Source organism: Piliocolobus tephrosceles, chromosome 6 (assembly GCF_002776525.5).
Source record: "Piliocolobus tephrosceles isolate RC106 chromosome 6, ASM277652v3, whole genome shotgun sequence".
Lineage (NCBI taxonomy): Eukaryota > Metazoa > Chordata > Mammalia > Primates > Cercopithecidae > Piliocolobus > Piliocolobus tephrosceles.
In genome coordinates, this window is record NC_045439.1 from 122,320,522 (window position 1) to 122,333,846 (window position 13,325).

Sequence of the window (13,325 nt, forward strand, 5' to 3'; positions counted from 1 at the left end):
TGAAATGGGAACTGTAATAGGCAATGGGATTGTTCTTGTGTGGAGGTGGTAACATCTGCCTATCTTGAGGGACAAATCCCTCCATGATTGAGGGCTCTGCTCCTATCCTTTTCAAGGGCTGCCTGCGACTGCAGAAGAGAATTCACCTGGGGTGGAATTTAAGTCTTGCATTTTGCAATAGCTGTCCTAGATTAATTGTTGAGTCATGCATCACTGACATAAGTCAGGAGTAGGCAGTGTGGGAGGGCTGGTGTGGGCTTAGGACAACTGCTAAGCAGAGAAAATAATGGTAAGAGTGTTAACAGTATTTATTGAGCACTTCGTTACTAAGTGTTGGCAAGTTTGAAGTGCTTTTTATAAATTTTATTGAATATTTTTCATCTGGTGAAATGGGTGTTTTAATGTAGGGAGCCAGAGGCCTGAGGGTCGTGACCAACTCAGTATTCCACTGAAGGCTATATGATCAAACAGCAAACTGTTTATCATGAATGCAGAATGTGGGCCAACTCACTTCTGCACCTGCCGCCAGGAGGTTTGCTGAGGGCAATCACTCCCTGGTGCTGTGCTTCTTGAGGTTATCTACTGCAACATCTGGAGACTACTGTTCAAAGAATGCAGTCATGCAAGCCTGCACTAAGTCAAGCAGCTGACTGACAACCACCCCTTTCTCCCTACCTCCTTTACTCAATAAATATGAAGGGCTATAGAAACTCAGGGCCCTTGTTCACTAGAAGCAAGGAGCCCCCTGACCCCTTCTTCCAAGTTTACTTTTTTGCCTTTGTCTTTATTCTTGTGTTAATCTTCTTTTGTTAAGTCCACCAAGGACTGTGGCATTTTAAATTCTTTTTTCATTTTTTGAGACAGAGTTTTGCTCTGTCGCCAGGCTGGAGTGCAGTGGCACAATTTTGGCCCACTGCAACCTCTGCCTCCCAGGTTCAAGTGATTCTCCTGCCTCAGTCTCCCAAGTAGCTGGGACTACAGGCACATACCACCTGACCCAGCTAAGTTTTGTATTTTTAGTGGAGATGGGGTTTCACCGTGTAGGCCAGGATAGTCTCGATCTCTTGACCTAGTGATATGCCCACCTCAGCCTCCCAAAGTGCTGGGATTACAGGCATGAGCCACTGCACCTGGTCAGGTGTTTTAAATTCTCTATGTGAAATTCGAGTGAGTGATGACAACCTCAACCAGTATGTGTTGTATAGCTACACTTCAGTTTTCTGGCATTGTTGGGGGATTGATAGTTTTCATAGAAATCAATTTTCTCTGAATTTGTATTTTAACTTTCAGAATCAGTGTGTTTTTCAAATCAATACATCTATTCATTAAATATAAAATAACACATGCTTATTATTTTAAAAAGGGATAGAAAGTTATTTGAAAAGTAAAAGGTAACTGTTCCCTATGTTTTTTTTTAACCTTCTTCCCATATAGCTCTTGGCTTTGTGTATCCTTCCAGAAGTTTTCTATACATTTACATGCATTTTTCTTTTAAAAATTGTTTCCACAATTGAGATGAGACTATACATACTGTCCTTTAAATTTCTTTTCTTTTCTTTGTTCTATGCTCCAACCCCCACTTTTTTTTTCTATTTTTAAATTATCATACTTTAAGTTCTGAGATACACGTGCAGAATGTGCGAGTTTGTTACATGTGCCACGGTGGTTTGGTGCACTCAACAACCTGCCACCTACATTAAGTATTTCTCCCAATGCTATCCTTCCCCTAGCCCCCCACCACCCCCAAAAGGTCCTGGTGTGTGATATTGCCCTCCCTGTGTCCATGTGTTCTCAATGTTCAACTTTCACTTATGAGTCAGAACACGCAGTATTTGGTTTTCTGTTCTGTTGTTAGTTGGCTGAGAATGATGGTTTCCAGCTTCATCCATGTCCCTGCAAAGGACATGAACTCATCCTTTTTTATGGCTGCATAGTATTCCCTGGTGTATATGTGCCACATTTTCTTTATCCAGTCTATCATTCATGAGCATTTGGGTTGGTTGCAGGTCTTTGCTATTGTGAACAGTGCTCCAATAAACATATGTGTGCATGTGTCTTTATAGTAGAATGATTCATAATCCTTAGGTTTATACCCAATAATGGGATTGCTGGGTCAAATGGTATTTCTGGTTCTAGATCCTTGAGGAATGGCCACACTGTCTTCCACAGTGGTTGAACTAATTTACACTCCCACTGACAGTCTAAAAGCGTTCCTATTTCTCCACATTCTCTCCAGCACCTGTTGTTTCCTGAGATTGTAATGATTGCCATTCTAACTGGTGTGATATGGTATCTCATTGTAGTTTTGATTTGCATTTTTCTAATGAGCAGTGATGATGAGCTTTTTATCTTGCCTGTTGGCTGCATAAATGTTTTCTTTTGAGACGCATCTGTTCACATCGTTAGCCCACTTTTTGATGGTTTTTTTTTTTCTTGTAAATTTGTTTAAGTTTGTTGTAGATTCTGGATATTAGCCCATTGTCAGATGGATAGATTGCAAAACTTTTCTCCCATTCTGTAGGTGGCCTGTTCACTCTGATGATAGTTTGTTTCTTTTGCTGCATTGAGGCTCTTTAATTAGGTCCCATTTGTCTATTTTGGCTTTTTTTTTTTTTTTTTACCATTGCTTTTGGTGTTTTAGTCATGAAGTCTTTGCCTATACTTATGTCCTGAATGGTATGGCCTCGGTTTTCTTCTAGGGTTTTTATGGTTTTTAGATCTTATATTTAAGTCTTTAATCCATCGTGAGTTAATTTTTTTATAAGGTGTAAGGAAGGGGTCCAGTTTCAGTGTTCTGCATATGGCTAGCCAGTTTTCCCAACACCATTGATTAAATAGGGAATCTTCTCCTTATTGTTTGTTTTTGTCAGGTTTGTCAAAGATCAGATGGTTGTAGATGTGTGGTGTTATTTCTGAGGCCTCTGTTCCATTCCACTGGTCTAGATATCTGTTTTGGTACCAGTACCATGCTGTTTTGGTTAACGTAGCCTTGCAGTATAGTTTGAAGTCAGGTAGCATGATGCCTCCAGTTTTGTTCTTTTTGCTTAGGATTATCTTGGCTATATTGGCTCTTTTTAGGTTCCATATAAAATTTAAAGTAGTTTTTTCCAATTCTGTGAAGAAAGTCAATGATAGCTTGATGGGATAGCATTGAATCTATAAATTACTTTGGGCAATATGGCAATTTTCATGATATTGATTCTTCCTATCCATGAGCATGGAATGTTTTTCCATTTGTTTGTGTCCTCACTTATTTCCTTGAGCAGTGGTTTGTAGTTCTCCTTGAAGAGTTCCTTCACATCCCTTGGAAGTTGGATTCCTAGGTATTTTATTCTCTTTGTAGTAATTGTGAATGGGAGTTCACTCATGATTTGGCTCTCTGTTGTCTGTTATTGGTGTGTAGGAATACTTGTGATTTTTGCATGTTGATTTTGTATCCTGAGACTTTGCTGAAGTTGCTCATCAGCTTAAGGAGATTTTGGCCTGACACGATAGGGCTTACTAAATATGCAATCATGTCATTTGCAAACAGAGACAATTTGACTTCCTCTCTTCCTTTTTGAATACCCTTTATTTCTTTCTCTTTCATGACTGCCCTGGCCAGAACTTCCAGCACTATGTTGAATAGGAGTTGTGAGAGACGGCATCCTTGTCTTGTGCCTTTTTTCAAGGAAATGCTTCCAGTTTTTGCCCATTCAGTATGATATTGGCTGTGAGTTTGTCATAAATAGCTCTTATTATTTAGAGGTATGTTCAATCGACACCTATGTTATTGAGAGTTTTTCGCATGAAGGGGTGTTCAGTTTTGTCAAAGGCCTTTCTGCATCTATTCAATTAATCGTGTGGTTTTTGTCATTGATTCTTTTTATGTGATGGATTACATTTATTGATTTGCATATGTTGAACCAATCTTGCATCCCAGGGATGAAGCCGGCTTGATCATGGTGGATAAGCTTTTTGATGTCCTGCTAGATTCGATTTGCCAGTATTTTATTGAGGATTTTTGCATTGATGTTCATGAGGGATATTGGCCTAAAATTCTCTTTTTTTGTGTGTGTGTCTCTATCAGGCTTTGTTATCAGGATGATGCTGGCCTCATAAAATGAGTTAAGAAGGATTCCCTCTTTTCTACTGAGTGGAATAGTTTCAGAAGGCATGGTACCAGCTCCTCTTTGTACCTCTGGTAGAATTTGGCTGTAAATCTATCTGGTCCTGGACGTTTTTGTTTGTTATGCTACAATTATTGCCTCAATTTCAGAACCTGATATTGGTCTATTCAGAGATTCAACTTCTTCCTGGTTTAGTCTTGGGAGGGTGTATGTGTCCAGGAATTTATCCATTTCTTCTAGATTTTCCCAATTATTTGTATAGAGGTGTTCTCTGATGGTAGTTTGTATATCTGTGGGATGGGCAGTGATATCCCCTTTATCATTTTTTATTGTGTCTATTTCATTTTTCTCTGTTTTCTGCTTGTTAGTCTTGCTAGCGGTCTATTTTGTTGATCTTTTCAAATTACCAGCTTCTGGATTCATGGATTTTTTTTGAAGGTGTTTCGTGTCTCTACCTCCCTTAATTCTGCTCTGATCTTAGTTATTTCTTGCCTTCTGCTAGCTTTTGAACATGTTTGCTCTTGCTTCTCTAGTTCTTTTAATCGTGATGTTAGGGAGTTCATTTTAGATCTTTCCTGCTTTCTCTTGTGGGCATTTAGTGCTATAAATTTCCCTCTACACACTGTTTTAAATGTGTCCCAGAGATTCTGGTCATTGTGTCTTTGTTCGCAGTGATTTCAAAGAACATCTTTATTTCTGCCTTCATTTCATTATTTACCCAGTAGTCATCCAGGAGCAGGTTGTTCAGTTTCTATGTAGTTGTGCAGTTTTGAGTGAGTTTCTTAATCCTGAGTTCTAATTTGATTACACATGTGGTCTGAGTGACAGTTTGTTGTGATTTCTGTTCTTTAACATTTGCTGAGGAGTGTTTTGCCTCCAATTATGCGATCAATTTTAGAATAAGTGTGATGAGGTGCTGGGAAGCATGTATATTCTGTTAATTTTGAATGGAGAGTTCTGTAGATATCTATTAGGTCTGCTTGGTCTAGAGCTGAGTTCAAATCCTGGATATCCTTGTTAATTTTCTTTTTGCCTGTCTAATATTAAAAGTGGGGTTTACAGTTTCCCATTATTATTGTGTGGGAGTGTAAGCCTCTTTGTAGGTCTCTATGAAGTTGCTTTATGTATCTGGGTGCTTCTGTATTGGGTGCATATATATTTATGATAGTTAGCTCTTCTTGTTAAATTGATCCCTTTACCATTATGTGATGGCCTTCTTTGTCTCTTTTGATCTTTATTGGTTTAAATTCTGTTTTATCAGAGACCAGGTTTGCAAACCCTGCTTTTTTTGGCTTTCCATTTGCTTGGTAAATATTCCTTCATCCCTTCATTTTGAGCCTATGTGTGCCTTTGCACGTGTGATGGGTCTCCTGAATATAGCACACCGATGGGTCTTGACTCTTTATTCAATTTGCCAGTCTGTGTCTTTTAATTGGGGCATTTATCCCATTTACATTTAAGGTTGATATTGTTGTATGTGAATTGGATCCTGTCATTATGATGTTAGCTGGTTATTTTGCCCATTAATTGATGCAGTTCCTTCATACCATTGATGGTCTTTACAATTTGGTATGTTTTTGCAGTGGCTGGTACCGGTTTTTCCTTTCCATGTTTAGTGCTTCTTTCAGGAGCTCTTGTAAGGCAGGCCTAGTGGTGACAAAATCTCTCAGCATCTGCTTGTCTGTAAAGGATTGTATTTCACCTTCACTTATGAAACTTAGTTTGACTGGATAGGAAATTCTATTTTGAAAATTCTTTTATTTAAGAATGTTAAATAAGCCCTACTGGCTTGTAGGGTTTCTGCTGAGAGATCTGCTGTTAGTCTGATGGGCTTCCCTTTGTTGCTAACCCAACCTTTCTCCCTGGCTGCGCTTAACCTTAGTGAATCTGACAATTATGTGTCTTCGGGTTGCTCTACTTGAGGGGTATGTTTGTGGTGTTCTCTGTATTTCCTGAATGAACACTTCTTTTTACTCTTTTTGTCTCTAATCTCATCTTCTGGCTTTATTTTGTTAATTTTATCTTCAATCACTGATATCCTTTCTTCCTCTTGATCAAATCGGCTATTGAAGCTTGTGTATCCTTTATAAGGTTCTCTTACTGTGGTTTTCAGCTCCATCAGGTCATTAAGCTCTTCTCCACACTGGTTATTCTAGTTAGCCATTCGTCTAACCTTTTTTCAAGGTTTTTAACTTCCTTGTGATGGGTTAGAACATGCTCCTTTAGCTCAGAGAATTTTGTTATTACTGACCTTCTGAAGCCTACTTCTATCAACTCTCTGTCTAATTTTATTCCCTTGCTGGCGAGGACTTGCATTCCTTTGGAAGACAGGAGTCATTCTGGTTTTTGGATGTTTCTGCTTTTCTGCTCTGGTTTCTCCCATGTTTGTGGTTTTATCTACCTTTGATCTTTGATATTGGTGACCTACGGATGGGGTTTTGGTGTGGATGTCCTTTTTGTTGATATTGATGCTATTCATTTCTGTTTGTTAGTTTTCCTTCTAACAGACAGGCCCCTCAGCTGCAGGTCTTTTGGAGTTTGCTGGAGGTCCACTCCAGACTCTATTTGCCTGGGTATCACTAGCAGAGGCTGCAGAACAGCAAATATTGGTGTCTGATCCTTCTTCTGGAAGCTTCGTCCCAGAGGGGCACCCACCTGTAGGAGGTGTCTGTCGGCCCCTACTGGGAGGTGTCTCCCGGTCAGGCTACATAGGGATCAGTGACCCACTTGAGGAGGCAGTCTGTCCATTATCGGAGCTCAAATGCCATGCTGGGAGAACCACTGTTCTCTTCTGAGCTGTCAGGCAGGGATGTTGAAGTCTGCAGAAGCTGTCTGCTTCCTTTTGTTCAGGTATGTCCTGCCCCCTGAGGTGGAATCTAGAGAGGTAGTAGGCCTTGCTGAGCTGTGGTGGGCTCTGCCCAGTTTGAGCTTTTTTGCCACTTTGTTTACACTGTGAGCCTGGAACCGCCTACTCAAGCCTTAGCAATGGGGGACGCCCCTCCCCCTCCCAAGTTCCACTGTCCCAGGTCAATCTCAAACTGCTGCACTCACAGTGAGCAAGCCTCTGTGGGCATGGGACCTGCCAAGTCAGGCAAAGGAGGGAATCTCCTGGTCTGCCAGCTGTGAAGACCATGGGAAAAGTGCAGTATTTGTGCAGGAGTGTACTATTCCTCCAGGTACAGTCACTCATGGCTTCCCTTGGCTAGGAAAGGGAAATCCCCCGACTCCTTGCTCTTCCCGGGAGAGGTGATGCCCTGCCCTGCTTCAGCTCACCCTTTTTGGGCTGCACCCACTGTTCAAGCAATCTCAGTGACATGAACCAGGCACCTCAGTTGGAAATGCAGAAATCACCTGTCTTCTGCATCAATCATGCTGGGAGCTGTAGACCAGAGCTGTTCCTATTCAGCTATCTTGTAAGTGACTCTTAGACTTTTATACCTCTGTTGTGTAGTTACTCAAATTTTTGGTTTTTCAGTTTTTTGTCTGACTGCCCAGTATTTAAGCAGAGTATTTAAACAGTTGTTTGTGAATACTGGTTGGAAATATCCCAGTATTTGCATGGTCCTAGCAGGCAGAACATTCTTTTAAAACAGGTATAGGCTTCTCTTTCCCCTCATGCCTAGGATTGCTTTCTGCTGTATTTGGGAAGGGGTGGTATGGGAAGGGGGTTTGTCTATGCAGTTCCACAGTCTATTTTCAAATAGCAGGTGGCTCCGTCTTGGGCCTCAGCACTCTCTGCTGCTGGCCACTTCTGGGAACTCCAAGATTATGGCCCTTGCATGATTTCCACGTGGATGCTGAGATGCAGGCTTTGGGGCAGGGATGGGATGGGGAATGTCATACTTCTTGATACAGTTTGGATGTTTGTCCCCTCCAAATCTCACACTGAAATGTGATTCCCAATATTGGAGATGAGCTTGATGGGAGGTGTTTGGGTCATGGGGGTGGATCCCACATGAGTGGCTTGGTGCCCTCCCCTTGGTGATGAGTGAGTTTTCTCTCTATTAGTGCATGTGGGAACTGGTTGTTAAAAGGAGCCTATGACCTGTTCCATGCTGGTACTATGCCTGAACAGCCTGCAGAACTGTGAGCCAAACAAACCCTGTTTGATTACAAATTACCCAGTCTCAGGTATTCCTTTATAGCAACATAAAATGGACTCACACACTTCCCCAGCTGCCTATTCTTTATTCCTCACAATGCCACGGCACTAAGAAATTCACTGAAAGTTTGGGGGCAGAATGAATCACAATACAGAGGGACAAATCCACAGGCATAGGATGCCTAACATAACTTCCCATTGGGTCTTTATTGGCACCAGCAAATTCCTAGCCCTACTTTCAAAACTGAGATTTCCTCTGTCCTCCAGAGATAGTCCCTGTGGCAGATGTGGAGATGCAGGTCACAGCTCAGGTTTTCCTTCTAGACAGGACTCATGGCCCAGCTGCTGAGAGCTGTGAGTGTCCAGCTGTTAACTCCTTCTGGTCTACTTCAGCTCTGGACGGAGGTCACAGTCTTCTCAGGGTGGCCCTGGCCATTTACTGAGCAGGACAGTTTGGTCAAGGACCTCACTATTTCTGCCCAACATGTGGCTTCTCTAAAGATCCTCTTTTCTTTGGAGCTCTCAGTTAGGCATTTGTCAGACCTGCATCTCATGGTCTAACACTTTCTTCTTCTCAATCCTGCTTCCTTCCTTTTCCTTTCACAGATGCCACTTCAGATAAGCCCTTTGGACTCCTAACTCCAACCAGGTGTCTGCTTTGTTGAGGACTCACAGACACAGTCTCCTTTCTTCAAAACCTTTACAATGCAAGACCTCACTAACACACAGGGGATGGTCTCCCAGAGGGTCTGTGCTGTTCCCTCACTCAGAACATCAAGATACACTGAAGTAAGAATCCTCTACTCTACAGTTCCTGCTAGCTGAGGTATTCCATGGGGGCTTCAGCAGTAAGTTGCAGGGTTGGCTTTGATAGGTGAAGGCTGGCTGGTGAAGCACATCAAGTTCTGGAGGTTCATGTGTGTTTTCATGAAGATCTCTCTGCCAGTAGCAGATAAAGAGGTGTTGCCTCACTCTTCCTGGGGTCTTCTATTTTCCTGGGAGGAATTTCTGAATCAACTGAACACACACACACACACACACACACACACACACACACACACACACACACACCTTTGAAGCATCAACAGTAATTCTGAGTTCTTAGAGACAATGCAGATTAAATCCACATTAAGAAAGACAACTATGGCCAGGTGCAGTGGCTCACGCTTGTAATCCCAGAACTTTGGGAAGCTGAGGCGGGCGGATCACCTGAGGTCGGGAGTTCGAGACCAATCTGACCAACATGGAGAAACCCTGTCTCTACTAAAAATACAAAATTAGCCCAGCATGGTGGCGGGCGCCTGTAATCCCAGCTACTTGGGAGGCTGAGGCAGGAGAACCACTTAAACCTGGGAGGCGGAAGTTGCAGTGAGCCGAGATTGTGCCATTGCACTCCAGCCTGGGCAACAAGAGCAAAACTCTTATCTTAAAAAAAAAAAAAAAAAAAGAGAACTGTTGATCCAGAGATGGCCCGACTGGCCTCACTGGAGATAACAGGTGACATTATTATGCAAAGTGGTTTCATTTCCCTTGTCTTGTTTTTGGAATAGTATAAGAGGCCTATGATACGAATAAATAAGGCCCATCACAAGCCTCACCAAAAGACAAAACAAATTCTACTTCTGAAGAAGGCTCTTTGTTGGGTCAGATCAAATCCTTGGACAGAATTGTACTCTTAATCACTGCAGTGGAAGTGGGGGGTAGTTTAAGAATTTATTAACCTTCTACCTTGAGCAATCCCTCAAGAGTAAAAGGTATCAGGCCTCTGAGCTGAAGTTCAGCCACTGTAACCCCTGTGACCTGAACATAAACGTCCAGATGGCCTGCAGGAGCCAAGAAGTCTGGGGCAGCTGAAAAACCACACAAGAAGTAAAACAGCCAGTTCCTGCCTTAACCGATTAACCAACATTACAACATTCCACCATCGTGACTTGTCCCTGCCCTACCTTGACTGATCAATCGACCTTGTGACATTCTTTTTCTGGACAATGAATCTTATGATCTCCCCACCATGAACCTTGTGACCCCTCCTCTGCTAACAATAGATAGTCACCTTTTACTGTAATTTTCCATTACCTACCCAACTCCTACAAAGCAACCTCTTTCCCATCTCCCTTCGCTGATTCTCTTTCTGGACTCAGCCCACTTGCACCCAAGTGAATAAACAGCCTTGTTGCTCACACAAAGCCCGTTTGTGGTCTCTTCACAAAGATGTGCTTGACAAAAGGGAAGGGTGGATTTGTCCTTCTGGTTACGTATGTTCTGCCAGCTCATTTTGAATTTAATTAAACAAGGATTGTCCTTTTCATACTTTGTAAGGAACCATAAATATTTATGCACCTTGATTTTTCAAAGAAACATTTTTTATTTTGAAGTAATTATAGTCTCATAGGAAGTTGCAAAAGTGTTCATAGAGTCCCTGGGTACTCTTCCTACAGTGGTGACAACTGTACTATAATATCAATTCTGGGAAATTGATATTGGTACAATACTAACTAGACTATAGACCTTATTCAGTTTTCATTATTTTTTAGTTGCACTCATTTGTGTGTGTCAATGTGTGTCTGTGCTTCTCTGCTTGTTGATGTATTTAGGAGAACTTTGACTAGCAAGCCATACAGATCTACTCCATTCTTATTCCTTTGTTCATTATCTGGATGAACTATCACTTATCAGTCCCCTATCGGAATCCACTTCAGTTGTTTACGGTTTTTCTCTAAGGCATGATGTTGCAATAGCACCCTTGTACATGTAGCTAGGAGAACTTGTACTAAGCCCAGGTAAATAGTTGAAGTACAAGGGCAAAGGAGTGTGTCTTTGATATTTTAATAGAAATCGCCTGTCTCCCTCTAGAAAAGCTGTGCCCTTTTCCAGTGGCAGAGAACCTTCCTGAAAGGCAATCCTGTGTGATGGTGTCCATTTCATCACACCCTTATAACACTCAGCGTCAACAAACATACAGATTTTTGCTGATGTGGGAGAAAAATATTAATGATGAATGACATTAAGGTGATTATCTTTTCATTTGTTTATAGACGTTTGTATTTCCTTTTAAATGAACTGCTCATGACCTTTGTCTACTTTTATTTGGTTGTTTACTTCTTTCTCATTTATTCCTATAAACTCTTTACAAAAGGAAATTAGCCATTTGATTGTCATATGTTGTGAATATTTTTACCAGTTTGACTTTTGAATTTATGTCTTTTTAATGAATTGTAGAAGTTTAAAATCTTTATGGAATAAATTTATTTAGTTTTTTGTTTATGGCTTCTGAGTTTTGTGTCATGATTAGAAAGGCCTTTCTTATTCCAAAAGTATAAGATATTCAGTTATAAGATTTCCTGTAGTTATTCAATGTGTGTGTATGTATGTTTAAATCTTTGGGCCATCTGATATTTGTGCTTGTGTGGGAAGTGAGATAGAAATCCGGGTTAGTTTTTTTCCCAAATGGTTAACCAGTTGTCTCAGCACTGTTTGAATAACTCTTCCATGCCTTGGTTTCTTTATCATTACCATATGTATTTGAGCCCATTTCTGGACTCCAGTTCATTTCATTGTTTTGTCTGTCTGTTCCCAAGTCAGGATTTTAATAGGTATTGCAAAGAGGAAAAAGAAAGTGCTAAAATTGCCATAAAGTAACCTCAAATAGAAGAGTATGGCAGTTCAGAGGGGGAGAATTTTTAATTGGGGTCTGAAAAAGCTTCATGAAAGAGGGACATTTAAGATGAAGCTTGAATGATGAGCAATGTTGGGCAAAGGGAATAAAGAACAAAGTCATGGAGGTGGTGAATATTTGTGCACATGTGCATCGTGTCTCTGTGAAGGAACTCATGCTCCACCACCGGTGTTTTTATGCATGCATGTCTTGAGCATAGTTAAGAGGATACAGAAATTTTTGTATTACTCTTTTGAGGCATTTTGAGGACACATTTATTAATCATAATAGCTACAAGTTGAATACCTACTGTTATCCCATAGACATAGTGATATCTACGTCATTTTTGATTTTCACTACAATGAACAAAGTTGATATTCCCATTTTAGAAATGAGGAAAATGCCCCAGGCAGTTTAAATAATACCTAGAAGTGGCTGTCTTGAGATTAAAATGCATGACCAGCAATTTAAAAAATCAGAATAGAAAATATCACAATTCATCACCTATGGTTAGGGTGTTTGTAGCAGAAGCTGTTCCTGCTCTACCTATGTCATCTGGGATCCTTCTGCTATCTCTGTGTAGACCAGTTGAATCCCAGTGTGCATTCTTTCCCAAAAGCCAGCATGCTGTTGGAAGGTACAAGAGAGCCAGAAATGCCTGGGAATTTATGTCCGTTCCCTCCCCTCACAGCCTTTAACCAATGACTGATGGGGGTGGGGATAGACATATTCTAGCTCTTTTGCCCTCTCACTGGGATGCGATGTGACCTATGATGTTCCCCAAGCCTTCTGCGGGAATGAATCAAAATTGCCTTCCATGGGACTTGGCTTGATGTTGTACCCTTACTTGGCCCCTTTCTACTCTTACTTTCTCACATATCTCTTTTCTCTGGGAATAGTTCCTAATAAATCACTTTCATGTGCATCTTCCTCTAGGTCAGCACTGCTTTAAGAAGCTTCTGTTGTAGTGATGTAGGAGTGTGTGTGTGTGTGTTTGTGCCTGTGCACACATTGCATTATCATTTAACATGTATTTCTTAGTGGGAGCCAGTTTGAAAGCCACTGTTCTATACTACATTAAGCTACCTGTTTGTGTATAGTTCACTGAGCTGGAAATCCTGCTTGATGCCCCCAAATAAGAACTGCCGATCAGATTCCAAATCTTATTGCTTATTTGAGTACAGTGACTTAAAATATATTAAATAAAAATGTAGGCTGGACACTGTGGCTCACATCTGTAATCCCAGGACTTTGGGAGGCCGAGGTGGGTGGATCACTTGAGGTCAGGAGTTTAAGACTAGGTTGACCAATGTGGCAAAACCCCATCTCTACTAAAAAAAAAAAAAACAAAAAAACCCCAAAATAATTAGCTGGGTCTGGTGGCATGTACCTGTAGTTCCAGCTACTCAGGAGGCTGAGGCAGGAGAATAGCTTGGACCTGGCAGGCGGAGGTTGCAGT